Raw genomic sequence first — 13,508 nt, 5'->3', positions numbered from 1 at the left:
GCATTGGAAGAGCGATTTTCAAGTTCTTTATTGCCATGTTCTTGTCCACTGCTATTCTATTTAACAAATGAGAGTAGCACATGCGTGCACATTTACTCGTCAATGTCATCCTATATATGGGCGTGTGAGGGCAGGGAGGGGGCCACATCAAAAGCGCGCAGAGAGAGAGAGAGAGAGAGAGAGAGAGAGAGAGAGAGAGAGAGAAAGAGAGAATGGCGTATAGTGGAGTAGAGGGGAAGACGCTGGAGTTCAGGCCGTCGTGGGTGGTGGCTCTAGTTTGCTTCAGTATAGTCCTGATTTCTCTTGCCGTCGATAAATTCCTACAGTGTGTTGGCCAGGTGACCGTCTTTTTTCGCTCGTATCACCTTCTTGAAGACTAAGCTCCAATACTCCTTTTGATATCAAAGAATGCTTGCGTAACTTAACATTGAGTTTACCGTCGAATTGATGCAGCTTTTAAACAAGTCCGAATGGAAGACGCTTGTTGGTGCCTTTCGAAAGATCAAAGAAGGTGAAGGATCCATTTTTGTCCCCTTCCTTTGACAACGCCGAATTCTTACGGATGTGCATATGGATTTGACATTAACGTTGTTGGTGGGGGCACAGAGTTGATGCTGCTGGGGTTCATATCGCTGCTCCTGGCGGTGTTCCAAACTAGAATAGAGAAGATTTGCATACCGGAGAGGCTTGCCAACGGGTGGCTTCCTTGCAAGAAGCACGACTCTTCTTCCACCACAGCCCTTTTCACTAATTTCTTTCGGTCCAGTGAAATGCGAGGACGCCACCTCCTCGCCGAGACTTCTCCTTCAACTGATTTCTGCGCTGAAAAGGTGATTTTATGTTCCCGCCCCGCCCCCTTGAAGCTCTTTCTTCATTAACGCTCTTTTTTGTGTACTGTCCTTCCCCTGAGGATGGAGATGATATTAAGTAATGCTGGAGATATAAATGCCAGTTTACTGATCTGTTTATGAAATAGGGTATTGCACTATAAATTGAACATACTAAATAATCGGATCATGTATTTCAAACATCCATCAATAGTCCGACGTATCTTTAAATAAATCGACATAATCAAGTCTCTGCACATCTCCAGGCTTATGAGAGACTGTTCCGAAGATTATACAAGAAACAGATATAATATGTTGGAAATATAGCTTCGAAATGGGTTGAACAATGAAATCGGATCGAGTAAAACAACTCAGACTTTAAGGCGTGATATCACTTTCTTTAAGGATTTATTTGCCCCACAACGTTGCTAATGGTCACCAGCAAAAATCCTCCAGGATACAACAAAGTCTCGGATGAGAATACTAAATAGCAATTCTAGTATTTCTCCAGGGTCTCTCTAAGAAACAATCGAACAATTGGCTGTAGTTTTTCAGAAAGAAGACTCGAAAAATAACCACACTTTTCTTTCCGAAAAATGACAAGTATATATATGAAATAGTCTTGCAACCCTTAGTGAAAATTGCGAACAAACACGTCTTTAGAAAATTGTTCGGATAAACGAATGCAACTCTTCGGAAGAAGTCGAAAAACGAACAATTGCAATCCTTCGGGAAAGTTAAAACCGAATAGGTAATTTTCCAAAGGTTGTCTTGAAAAGACAAACAAAATTCGAATAATTTTTTTTTAATAATAATTTTTTTTTTTAAATAGAATTTCGAATTTTCATTTATATTTCATTTCCGGAATTCTCAAATTAAAAGGCAACCTTTGAACTAAAATAAAAAATAAAAAAAATAGCAAGGGATTAATGCTAATTAAACCGCGCACGCAAAGTGCTAATCGCGCCAAAATCGCGCAATTATTCACGCACCCGTACGCAGGTATGGTGGGGTCCACCCCCACCTAATCACTCCTTTAACTACAAAAGGAAATGCTCCCACCTTTTCTATGTGGGACAAAGTAAAAAGCACCAATTTTGTTTTAACAAACAAAATTCCAACATAATATATATCTTATGATGGATATTTCTGGTGCAACTTTTATTTTTCCAGGGGAAGGTACCACTGCTGACTGCTGAAGCACTCCATGACCTGGACATCTTCATATTTGTGCTAGCTACCTCCCACGTGATTCTATGTGTGGTCAAGATAGTGCTTGGATACGAAAAGGTATGGCTTGCATACTACATTCTAAATCTCTACTTATGTTTATTGGACCAATTCCGTGACGCTCGCCTTCCATGTTGCTGTGTTCATTAGATACATCAATGGAACACATTGGCCAATGATGCTGACTATCACAAACCGCAACAAGGTAAGCGAAGACCCTCACACTAGACTTATTTACTTCGCGAATTTCTGGTATGAAGGGTCTGCGTTTCTTGCGAATCTGATTGAAGTGGTCATCTATATCGTTTGTAGGTGCAGAATTACTAGAGAAAGACCGAGGCTGTCTCGCTGACTTAGGAAAAAAATCGAAAGGGCTTGGTTGGATGGTAAAAGTCTCTACGAGTCTCTTGATATATAATGCGACAACACTCTTCATTGAAGAAGTTCATGTCGAGCTATAGATTTCTCTTTATACATTTTGGTATGTTGCAGTGTTCGTTTTTCAAGCAGTTTTATCCTTCTGTGACCAAGTTTGAGTATCTCGCGCTTCGTTTGAATTTCATGGTATGCCATTCTTCTACAAACTTGTAACTCGTCTCATGCCCTATTTTTACGAAACGGCTTGCGCAAAACTTATGTCTTCTCTACAGGCACAAGATATCGATAAGACGAGGGAAGATTCTCAGTCTTCTCCACAGGCATGCGATTTGCATCGGCCGAAAGAAGAATTTCAGAACTACATAATCGATGTCGTGAGAAAGGATTTTGAGAAAATTGTTGGAATCAGGTAATTACTGATTAGTTCCCCTCTCTAGCTATCTAAGCGTTCTTTTGATTTTGGAAAATATATCTTGACGAGCAAATAATGGAATAGAAAATGATGGACAAGGGGAAAGGAGGTATCTTACTATATTGACAAGAAGAAATCTAATTCATTGGACACTCTTGCTATTATCTTCCTAATCTGGTCCCGAAAAACGGATTTTTTTCTTCGTGTCCATGGGTTTATGAAAGAGTTGATAAGCGTAAAAAATCTTTTGGTTAAAAAGAAATACTATTTCCTAATTTTTGGGTAACTTGTTGGTAATGCACTGATACTTTTATAAAATTATTAACTCATTTTAATAGTTTACAAATTACCAACTTTTATGAATTTATTAATACTTTTTGGTAACTTACCAATTGTTTTTTTATTAAATTATCAACTAGTTTCAAGTTACTTACCAACATTTATTTGGCTTTTTTGATTTATAAATCTTTTTACCAACATTTTTCGTCTTTCTTACAAACTTCTTGAATTATCAGCTCTTATATGAATTTACCAATTTTATTTATTTATTTATGTGATTTACCAACTTTTCTTCATTAGTCTAGCAACTATTTTTTATTTACCATCTCTCATTTGAGTTGCTTACAATCTTGCAATTATTTATTTTCTTATATTTAGCAACTTCTCTATTGAGTTGCTACCGGTTATTAGCCTTAGTTACAACCCAGTTAAATTTACCAACTATTGAAATGCGAATCTTAATTGTACTGATTACCAACTTTTAATTGTCTTGCTTACCGATTCGTTAAATTTACTATTATTTTCAGAAATTACCAACCTTAATTAGAGTAATTACCAAACTATGGTTTTGTCAACTCTTGCTTGGATTTGTTACCGATATTTAGTTTTAATCAAATAACTAACTTCTCTCATCTCCAACCAAACAAAAACTTCTTCTAGGGTGTACCAACTTTTTTTTTATTTGTGTCACTTACCAACTTTTCTAAGATTAAGTCCCGAATAATTTTGGGTTGCCGACTCCATTTAGGTTTCTTACCAACGTTTATTTGTTTACGTTATTAAGTTATCAGCTTTTCTATTGAGTAGTTACATTTATTGGCCTTGCTTATTTTACAATTTACCAAATCCTTTTAGAAACTACCAACCTTAATCAAAGTGACTAACAACTTTTCTCTGATTAAGTTATTATGATAGTGACAATATTGAGGCTAGTGACGATATTGAGGATAGTTTATTCTTTTTTCTAGTTACCAACTTTTATTTACTTTTCTTATTAACGTCTTAGATTTACCATCTATTATAACAAACAGTGAACTATTTTAGTGTGATTATCAACTATTATGAGTTGACAATTAATTTGGGTTTATCAACTCTTATTTGAGTTACCTACCAGCATGCGATTTTTTTTTCTTGATCAAAAGAAATTTGTTTTTTTTTTTTTCCAAATTTTACAAACTTTACCATTGAGTTATCAATTTCAGTTATACTGCTTAACAACAATTTTTTTTTTAATGTAATGACTAGGTTAGCTGTTAGTCTTACGTTACCAAACTTTTTTTTTCAACTTATTAACTTCTCTTATTTATGAAAAAGAAAAATATTTTATCTTTGGAACAACTTTACCTTTCTTAAAAATGCCTACAAATTCAACTATTATATGAAATTATCAACATTTCATTTGAGTTATTTATCAATTCTTTTCCCCAGTTAAATAACCCAATTGAAAAGTTAGTAAATTAAAAAGAACCAAATAAATATTAAAAACTTACTCAAATTCCTGGGAACCCCAACCTAGTTGAAAACCTAGATTGAGAAAATTAGTGAACACTAAAAGTTAAGTCAGTAAATTTATATAAGAATTGATAAGTCCAAGTTGTAGTTAAGAAAGGTAAATAAAAGATGGTAAAATATTAAAAATATTTGTAATCAAAAGAAAAATAGACTTGGCAAGTAACTTACTAAGAGTTGGCAAGCCAATAGTATGTGTTAACTTAGGGTCCGTTCGTTTCGCGGAAAATTGACCATCTCCGGAAAATATTTTTCCAGAAGTCATTTTCTAGGAAAATGGTTATATTTTCCGGTGTTCGGCTAAAACTTAAATTTTGAATGGAAAATATTTTCTACCGTTCGTTAACTAATTTAATTATTTATGAAAAATTATCAAAAAATTGAATTTTAATATTTTTAATCGACCAAAAATATTTGCATTTTTAAAAATACAATTTTTATTATTTTCCACCGTTCATTAGTTTTATTTTTTATATTTTTTAAAAATAAAATTTTAATTATTTATATTTTAAAAAATCAAAAATTTTATTATTTATATTTTAAAAATCAAAAATTTTATTATTTATTATTTTTTCCTTTTCTTTCCTTCTCCTTCCTCCTTCCTCCTCCTTCTTCCTCCTCCTTCCTCCTTCCTCCATCGCCACACGCCCGACGATGGCCGACGCCCTGGTGGCCGACCAAGATCCGGTCGCCGAGATCCGGCGAGCTCGAGGCTCGGGCGATCTCGCTCGAGCTCACCGGAGGTTCGTCGGGCTCGGCGAGCCGCGAGCTCGCTGAATCGGCAGCGGAGCTCGGGCTCCCGATCCAGGCGAGCCCGAGCTCCACCGCCATATACGGCGAGCTCGCAACTCACCAAACCTCTAACGAGCTCGGGTGAGGCCCGAGCCCCGCTTAGCTCGCCGAATCGGGTGAGGCTAGAGCTTCACCCCAAGCCGGTGAGGCCCGAGCTCGCCGGGCTCATGCGAGCTCAGCTTCCACAGATTGGGCTAGGCGGAGTCTCGCCGGCCTAGGGCGGAGCTTGAGCTGGCTCGCGGCCACGGCCGTTCGCCGGTTGCCGGTCGCCGGTCGCCGTCGGGGCGGCCACGCCCAAGCTAAGGAAGAAAGATGAAAAGGAAAGAAAGAAAAGAAAACATAAAAACAAAACAAAAATGTGTTAGTAAAAAGATATAAGGTAGAAGAAGTTATGGAAAATGTTTTCCACTTTTCAAAAGTGGAAAACATTTTCCTTATCTTTGAAGGTAGTTTTTTCCATTGATGGAAAATATTTTCCTTGAGTAGTTGATTTTCCGTGAAACGAACACCGGAAAATTCGGAAAACATTTTTCTGGAAGTTATTTTCCGTGAAACGAACAGAGCATTAATTAGAAAAAAAAGTGGGTGAGTTACATAAATTTACATCGGTAATTTCTAGCAAAAGTTAATAAATATATGGGTTGCAAACCAACGCAACAGTGGATGACTCAATAGAAAAGCAAGTAAATGAAAAAATAATTAAATCTGTGCGTGTAATTCACTTTAATTTGGGGTGGTGATTTCATATGAGAGTTAGTATATTTGAAACATCCATAAGATATACTGATAAAAGTAGGTAAATTAGTACAAGGATTGGTAAATTCTAAACTATAAGAAATGTTGGTAAATTACTAGCAAGTTACTTAAAACAACAGTCAGCGATCATTTTTTTTTTTTATCAATAGTTTATGGACAATGGGGAATAAAAAAAACACCGGTATCTTTGGCACGGAACAATAGAAATCTGCTATTTTAGTTTGCTTGCCCTTTGGAACGCGGTGGAAAAAATTGTCACTTCTAATCTCCAACCTCTTCCCGTAATTAAGCACCATTTGTTCAATCAAAGAGAGTGAAAATAATTAAAGCAGTAGTAAACAGAAAGTGCACTATGGCTTATCAAAAGAAACAGAAAGTGCTGAGCTCTTGGCTTGTTGGTTTCTGTTTTTGGTCATTGCAGTTGGTACTTGTGGATATTCGCAGTGATCTTTTTGCTGGTGAATGTGGCCGGTGAGTGACTCAGACACATGTTACGCAGCATTATATTGTTGATGATAGTTATAATATTCACTTATCGAATCACGCTGAAATTGATATTTTCTGGTCCATGAAGTGATATTCCCTTACTATCATGTAGCGCATAGAACCCGGCGAACTTGTTAGCATGAGGACAAACTGCCAATCGATTGACCAGAGAGATTGCATATGAAATTTAATGGTCCGGTAACAAATGAAATTGATTAGACACTACAACCATCTCTAAATAAAAAGTGACATCCGAAAATTATTCATCATAGGAAGGATGATGAAGGTCAACACATTTTGTTCCAAATGTCTATTAACCAAAGATTTCCCAGTGGCAGATCTTGGGGAGCAAAAATTCCTTCATGAAGCTCTCATATCATATTTCCATTTATGTCTTGACAGGTTTTTTTTATACTTTTGCAGGATGGCATGCGTACTTTTGGATATCTTTCATTCCGTTGACTGTAAGTAGTGATAAATTGCGGGTGATTATGTTTGTTGGCCCTTGAAGATATGGCAATTTGCTCATCCTAGAATTCATTCCAAAGACTGAGGGGTTGTACAATGTTTGTTTTTTTCTTTTGCTCCCGAAAGTAGATTTGGAACAAAAATGCGTTTGGTAAAATTTTTGTTCTCGAGAACAAATTTATATTTTTTTGTTCCCAGAAGTAGATTTGGAACAAAATTGGGAAGTAGAAAAAAATTGATTCTTTATTGCTGGGAACAATTTTAGAATCAAATCAACCTATTTTTTTCCTCTAATTTCTTCTTGTTCTTCTTCCCTCTCTCTTGTTCTTCAAGTTCTCTTGTTCTTCAAGTGCTCTTTGTTGCCCCTTGCTGTCCGCCATCGGTTACTAGCGAGCTTGTCGGGCTAGGGTGAGGTCCGGTGAGGCCCGGGGAACTCGCCTAGCCACCAGCGAGCCTCGCCTAGCCGGGCAAGGCTCGACGTCGCCTAGATTTGGCGGGGCCGAGCTCGCCTAGGCATTGGCGGGGCTCAACCTCGCCAAATTTGGGTGAGGCCACTTGCCTAGTTAAGGCTCGATTGAGCCTCGCCTAGCCTGGGGAGGCTTGGCCAACAAGGCACAGCCTCGTTGAGGGTCATCAACGGTCCATTGAGGTTGCAAGCTCTCGTTTGACCGGTCGCCGGTCATCCCAAGGCCGGAAACCGGCCACCTTGAAAAGAAGAAGAAGAAGAAGAAGAAGAAGAGAAGAAGGGGAGAAAGAAAGGAAAAAAACATAAAAGAAGAAAATAGAAATAAAAAATAATTAAAAAATGATTTGAAGTAGGAATTGAAATTTTGCTATATATAGAATACATATTTAATTTTGTATTTAATTTATTATTTAGTATTTATATTTATAGTTTATACTATAGTTTATTATTTACTATTTAATAAAAAATTGATTAGTTAATATTTTTATTACTTAGTATAACTATAATTAATCAATATAATTTCTATGATTTGATAGAATTTTAGAATGGAAGAGAATTCTAAATTTGAATTCTTTTGAAATCAAAAATATAATAAAATATAATATGATTTCTTCACTCATAAGAAGACAATTATATTGGTGAGTGGTCCATGAGAATTCAATATCAAATTTACACTCATATAAAAAAATAATTGAAAAATAATTGGAATATAAATTTTATGTAATTACCAAATGCATTTATGTTCTTTTTCTATTCTAGAATTAGAAATTTTGTGTAATGTCCAAACACGTTCTTTTACTCAGAAATTGTTCCAGAAAACAAAATAAAAAAGAATAATTTATAATAAGAAATTATTTTTGGGAACATAATGGTTAGCAAACGCGCCCTGAGTGTCCCTAAGAAACATTTCAATCTAAATAACAAGACGTGTCATACTATAAATTTCCAAAAGATATGTTTATTTCTCTAATGAAAATAAAAAGACTCCACATCTAACTAGGTTTCTAGCTTCTGTGCAGCTTTTGCCTATTGCCGGCACCATACTGGAGCACATGATAACACGACTTGCAGAAAAGGTCGCCAAAAAGCATTCAGCAGAAGACGGTTCTTGTAGTGAAAAAAGCGAAAAGGAGTTGGCTGTCAAATTTCCAAGTCATTATTTCTGGTTCCGTAGGCATCGATTCGTCCTCCACTTGATTCACATCGTGCTATTTCAGAACTCCCTAGAGCTTATATTCTTCTTTTTTGTATTGGTAAGCATTAATACTCAGCTTATCATCATTGGTATTAATCTAAGTTTATTGCCGTACTGGGGCAATTCCAACTATATAATGCTTTCTCATATCTCTATGCAGTTCCAATATAATTTTCACTCCTGCATCATGGGAAAGGCTGGTTTTGCTGTCTCAAGAATAGTAATCGGGTAAGGCTACTGATTGCTCATATCCTTATCCTTCGATTGTCCCTGTGTGCCATATTAGATCGATTATACGAATGCCTATGTCAATCAAATTGACTTTCTTGGCATGTTTTGCACAGAGCCTTTGTCCAGTTCATGTGCATCTACAGAACGCTACCCCTATATGCAATTATGAAATCGCAGGTATGACAAACCTACGACATGCTTATGAGTTGTGATAAGCCAGAGTTTAATATTGTATACTAATGATTGGACTCGATATGCAAACCCTTTTTTTGGTTTAGTGTCGAGATAAAACTAAGATTCATCCGGGCAAGAACCACTCGGGCGAAGAGGAAGACATGTGGATTGTGACCCAGATTTGGAACTGTTATGAGGGATGGAAATCAAAGAGGGTGGCCACAAATGAATCCGCTGAAAATGGTTCCAGACATAGGTCAGCGGGAACAACCGAGCAGATGAAAGGTGGTGAAGTGGAATTGAGAGCTGAAATGGATTTCGTCCAAACGTGTTTTCATCTTTTTTTTCCTTTGGTATTACTCTATATGTACACATGACGAGAGCAAGTCTCTTCGGACAATCATCCTTGAGGACAGTGGAGGTAAAAATGTGATTTCTCACTAAAAAATTGGATTTAAACAGAAAAAAAAACAATTATGTTAATTTAACAACAATAGTCAATTTTCTTTTTTTTTGTCCCACTCCTCTATTCTATGTACATATGTGTGCGGTGCTCACAGGGATCAAATCCTAAACCCAGTATTCTCTGGCCCCACCCTTGCAATCCCTTTACCAGCAGAGCCGCATGCCTATTGGCCAGTAGCCAATTTGCATGCCTTGGGTTGCTGGAGGATCAACCACAACGTGTATAGTTTCGCTAGAGATCAAAGTGTTTCCTTTCATAATGATACTACGGTTTCACTTTCTTATCTACTTACGTACACCATATCAACTATTTTCACATTGATGTACATTTGATGCATACACATAGACATGGCAATCATGAAAACTTTTATAAAAATCAAACTTCAAAATACAAGCAAAACTACCAAAGATAAGATATACACGGAATAATATATAGTTGCATATATTCAAGTATCCAATAGCAAAACTTTGTCAAAAGAGTACAAATAAAAGTTGTTAAGCCCCTAAATTCTGGTTATCATAATTTAATTATTTACCATGTGAGAAAAGTAGGAGTCGACCTTGACCCCTAAACAAAAATATCATGAAAATGGTTTGCATTTTCATTTAATAATTATAGGTCCTCATAGATTGTATCTAAGTCGGTCCAGTCATAAATTGCGTTGGATTTAGCCTTGAGTGATGCATGGGTTTAAAGAGGGAAGCCCCAAACTTAATTGATTTTCCAGGACTTAGCACACATGAAGTAGAAATTCGGTCAAGGCCATAATCCCTATAGTGGCCGAAAATCCCCATGTGTTATGGGTGCTCCAAACTAGGAAGTTTATCCTTAGGTCAATTTGGGAAGTAATAAGGTTATCTATCATAAAAATTTCGGTCACATGTGAATAGAAGAGAGGGATATCTTAATTTCCTAGCATGGATGGATTAATATATTCTTGCGATCTAAATTACAAAAGTATGATTCCGAGAAAGCCTCAGTCTCATGCCTATATTAGCGCTCTTTCGCCCAAATGACAAGACACAGCACATACGATATCGTTTCGCTGGAAAGTGTCCCAATTGACAAAATATCTTTTACCAATATTGGATCTCAATTTCACTAAAAAGAGATGGGTTTTGCGGTGATTTTAAATAAGAGTCTCAATCATTCTTATTAACACTGTAAATTTACCACATATTAGGAAATTACCAACCCTTTTTGTGTTATTACAATCTTTCTCCGATTAAGTTGACAATTGATTTTGGTTTATCTACTCTCATTTGAGTTTCTTACCAATAGGTTTATTGTTTTCTTTTTTAAAATTTTACAAACTTGACTATTGAGATGTCACTTTTAGCTTGCTTACTAACCCTTTTTTAGGATTAAGTAGCTAAATAGTCTTTCGTTACCAATTCTTAGTTGGGTTCTTGTTTTTTGGTTTGTAACTCTTATTTGAGTTAGTTACCAACATTTTACTCTTTTTTTTCCAACTTATTTTCTTAGTTTTCACAAAAAAAATATAAAAAATTCTATTTGTCTTTTACCACCTTTTGTATACTTTTCTTAGCAATGCATTATCAACCTTTAATTTGAGAGAAGAATTGTTAAATTAGTCTTTAACCCTACCGCACTATTGTTAATCTAATCCTGAATCTATACACAAGATTCCAATATAGTCGTTTCGATCAATTTTTCCAGAAATCGCTGTTATTGTGCCATGTAGAACGACTAGTGATGATCGAACAGCCACATAAGCGATTTCTAGGAAAAAAATTACTTGAAAGACTACATTGTAGTTTTGCATAATAATTTAAGAATATATTTTAGACTAAATTTGCATTCATACATTTGATTAATTTTTTCCGAGTGATTTACAAATTTTTCCTGGTCAAATAAATCAATGGAAAAATTGGTAAATTAGAAAGAACCAAAAAAAAATGGAAACTGAGCTAAATCTGTGGTAACCCAAAACTTATTGATAGCTTAATTTGAGAAAATTGGTAAATCACTTAAAATTCGATTAGTAATATCATATAAGAGTTATTAAAATTTAAGGTGCAATTAAGAAAGGTAAACAAAAGTCGGTAAGCGATAAGAAAAGTGGGTAAAAGAAGAAAACTTGGTACTACAAAAAAATTATTTTGACAAATAATTCAATTTAGAGCTGGTATCTAAATTAAGTTGGTAATTTAATCACAGAAAACTTAATAAGTCACTCTAAATGATGTTGGTTATATCTAAAAATAGTCAGTAAATTTAAGGTGTGGTGAACAATTGCAAATAAAAGTTTGTAAACGACAAGAAAGTTGGCAAAGCAAAGGAAAAAACAAATTAGTGTCAACTAGTAACTCAATGAGACTTGATTACTGCATATTATATGGTAATTTTGGAGAAAAGTTGGTGAGAGTTCGTAAATGTACGGGGTTAAAAACAAACGCAAATAAGGCTTGTTGACCCTATAAAAAAGTTGGTAAATTAAAATAAAAAATAAAAATTTAAACGTCGGGGTTAGTACCTTAAATGAAGTTTATAACCCAAAAATAGTTAATAATTTAATTTTAAAAAAAAATTGGTGAATCACTTCAATTTACGTTGGTAATTTCAACTATGCAAATAGAGATAGGTAAGTCGATTTAAAGATTGTAATGTGCAAACTATAAAAATGTTGATAATTTTGTTAACCTGGAAAATAAAGTCACCAGTTACTCGATACTAGAAAAAGTCCGTATTATGGCCAGAACAATAAAAGTGGGCGACTTAAGCGCATATTACACAGCAATTTAGTGATAGTCATAATGTTTACAACGAATAGTGCTGAGATTCTGTCTTCTGGTCCATTTTCAGTCTCGATCACACAATCCTTGCGGCAAACCAGGGCGTACTAGAAGGCGGACCAGGGCACGTCTCGATCACGGACCAAGCTGCGTCTCGGTCGCAAACCAGGCCCCGTTTAGTCGTCGCTCAGTACCGTGATAGCCGTCGTTTGAAGGAAGTTTACGATCTTCTCGTGCAAAAACTCATCAACAAGAAATAGTGTTCGATCTACATAAGATGGAAGGACACAAGTGACGCTTTGAACCAATAATTTCAAGGACTGAAACGATATTTTACCTAGCACAAGCAATTAGTTCGAAGATAAAATCTGGAAAGCCGGTTGCTGCTCTAGAGTGGTTGCTAAAGAATTCCGAATCCTCCTCGAATCGGATGCACCAATCCTTTTTTCCTCTCCATGTCTTTATTCCCCTTCGGCTTTTCTATCTTCTGGCTCGCATATACTGCTCAGTGTGCCCAGAATTCTCTCGTAGTTTGGTCAGGAATCCTGTGCGAGAGGTTGATGTCTGTGCCATGAGTTATCTGCTATGCATGTGCGTGTACTCTGCCTCCGGAGCTCGTCCTCTCTGTTTTTGCTCTTTTATTTTCGGTAGCTTCCTGTGACCGAGGATATCTCTCCCCTTGGCCGATTGTCATCTCTCCTTTGTATCTCCGAACTGCACCGCTTTCTTCTCTTTCTCTCTATCTCTGCCTCTTTCTACACCAAGGCTCTACTTACCTCCTCTGTTCAGCGTCCATGCCCTGCTATCTCTTTGCTTCTCTCAACCTTCTGCTCTTTCTCTGTTTTCTTTTTTATTCTATTGGCTTATCCTCACCTGTACAAATACCGAATACTCTTCGTTTTTCCCTGTTCTTGCCAGCACCGACTGAACGTTCCCACTTTGTTATTGTCTCCCTCAGTTTTTCTTTCACGATTGTCTTGCTGAAAGTGGCCTAAACTAGGGCCATTTCGATCAACGGGGAGGGAATAGTAAGGATGAATTCTGAGAGATGGACAAGGAGGTCGGGCTTGTGGGATCGACCTA

General features: G+C 36.3%; 1 pseudogene; it reads left to right on the top strand.

Annotated features, from left to right (window-relative positions):
* Positions 1–208: 208 nt before the first annotated feature.
* LOC104429749 lies at positions 209–12,685 on the top strand (annotated as a pseudogene).
* Positions 12,686–13,508: the final 823 nt, after the last annotated feature.

This window comes from Eucalyptus grandis, chromosome 1 (assembly GCF_016545825.1).
Source record: "Eucalyptus grandis isolate ANBG69807.140 chromosome 1, ASM1654582v1, whole genome shotgun sequence".
Taxonomy (NCBI): Eukaryota; Viridiplantae; Streptophyta; class Magnoliopsida; order Myrtales; family Myrtaceae; genus Eucalyptus; species Eucalyptus grandis.
The sequence above is the reverse complement of the archived record's forward strand: the minus strand, read 5'-3'. Positions and strand labels throughout refer to the sequence as shown.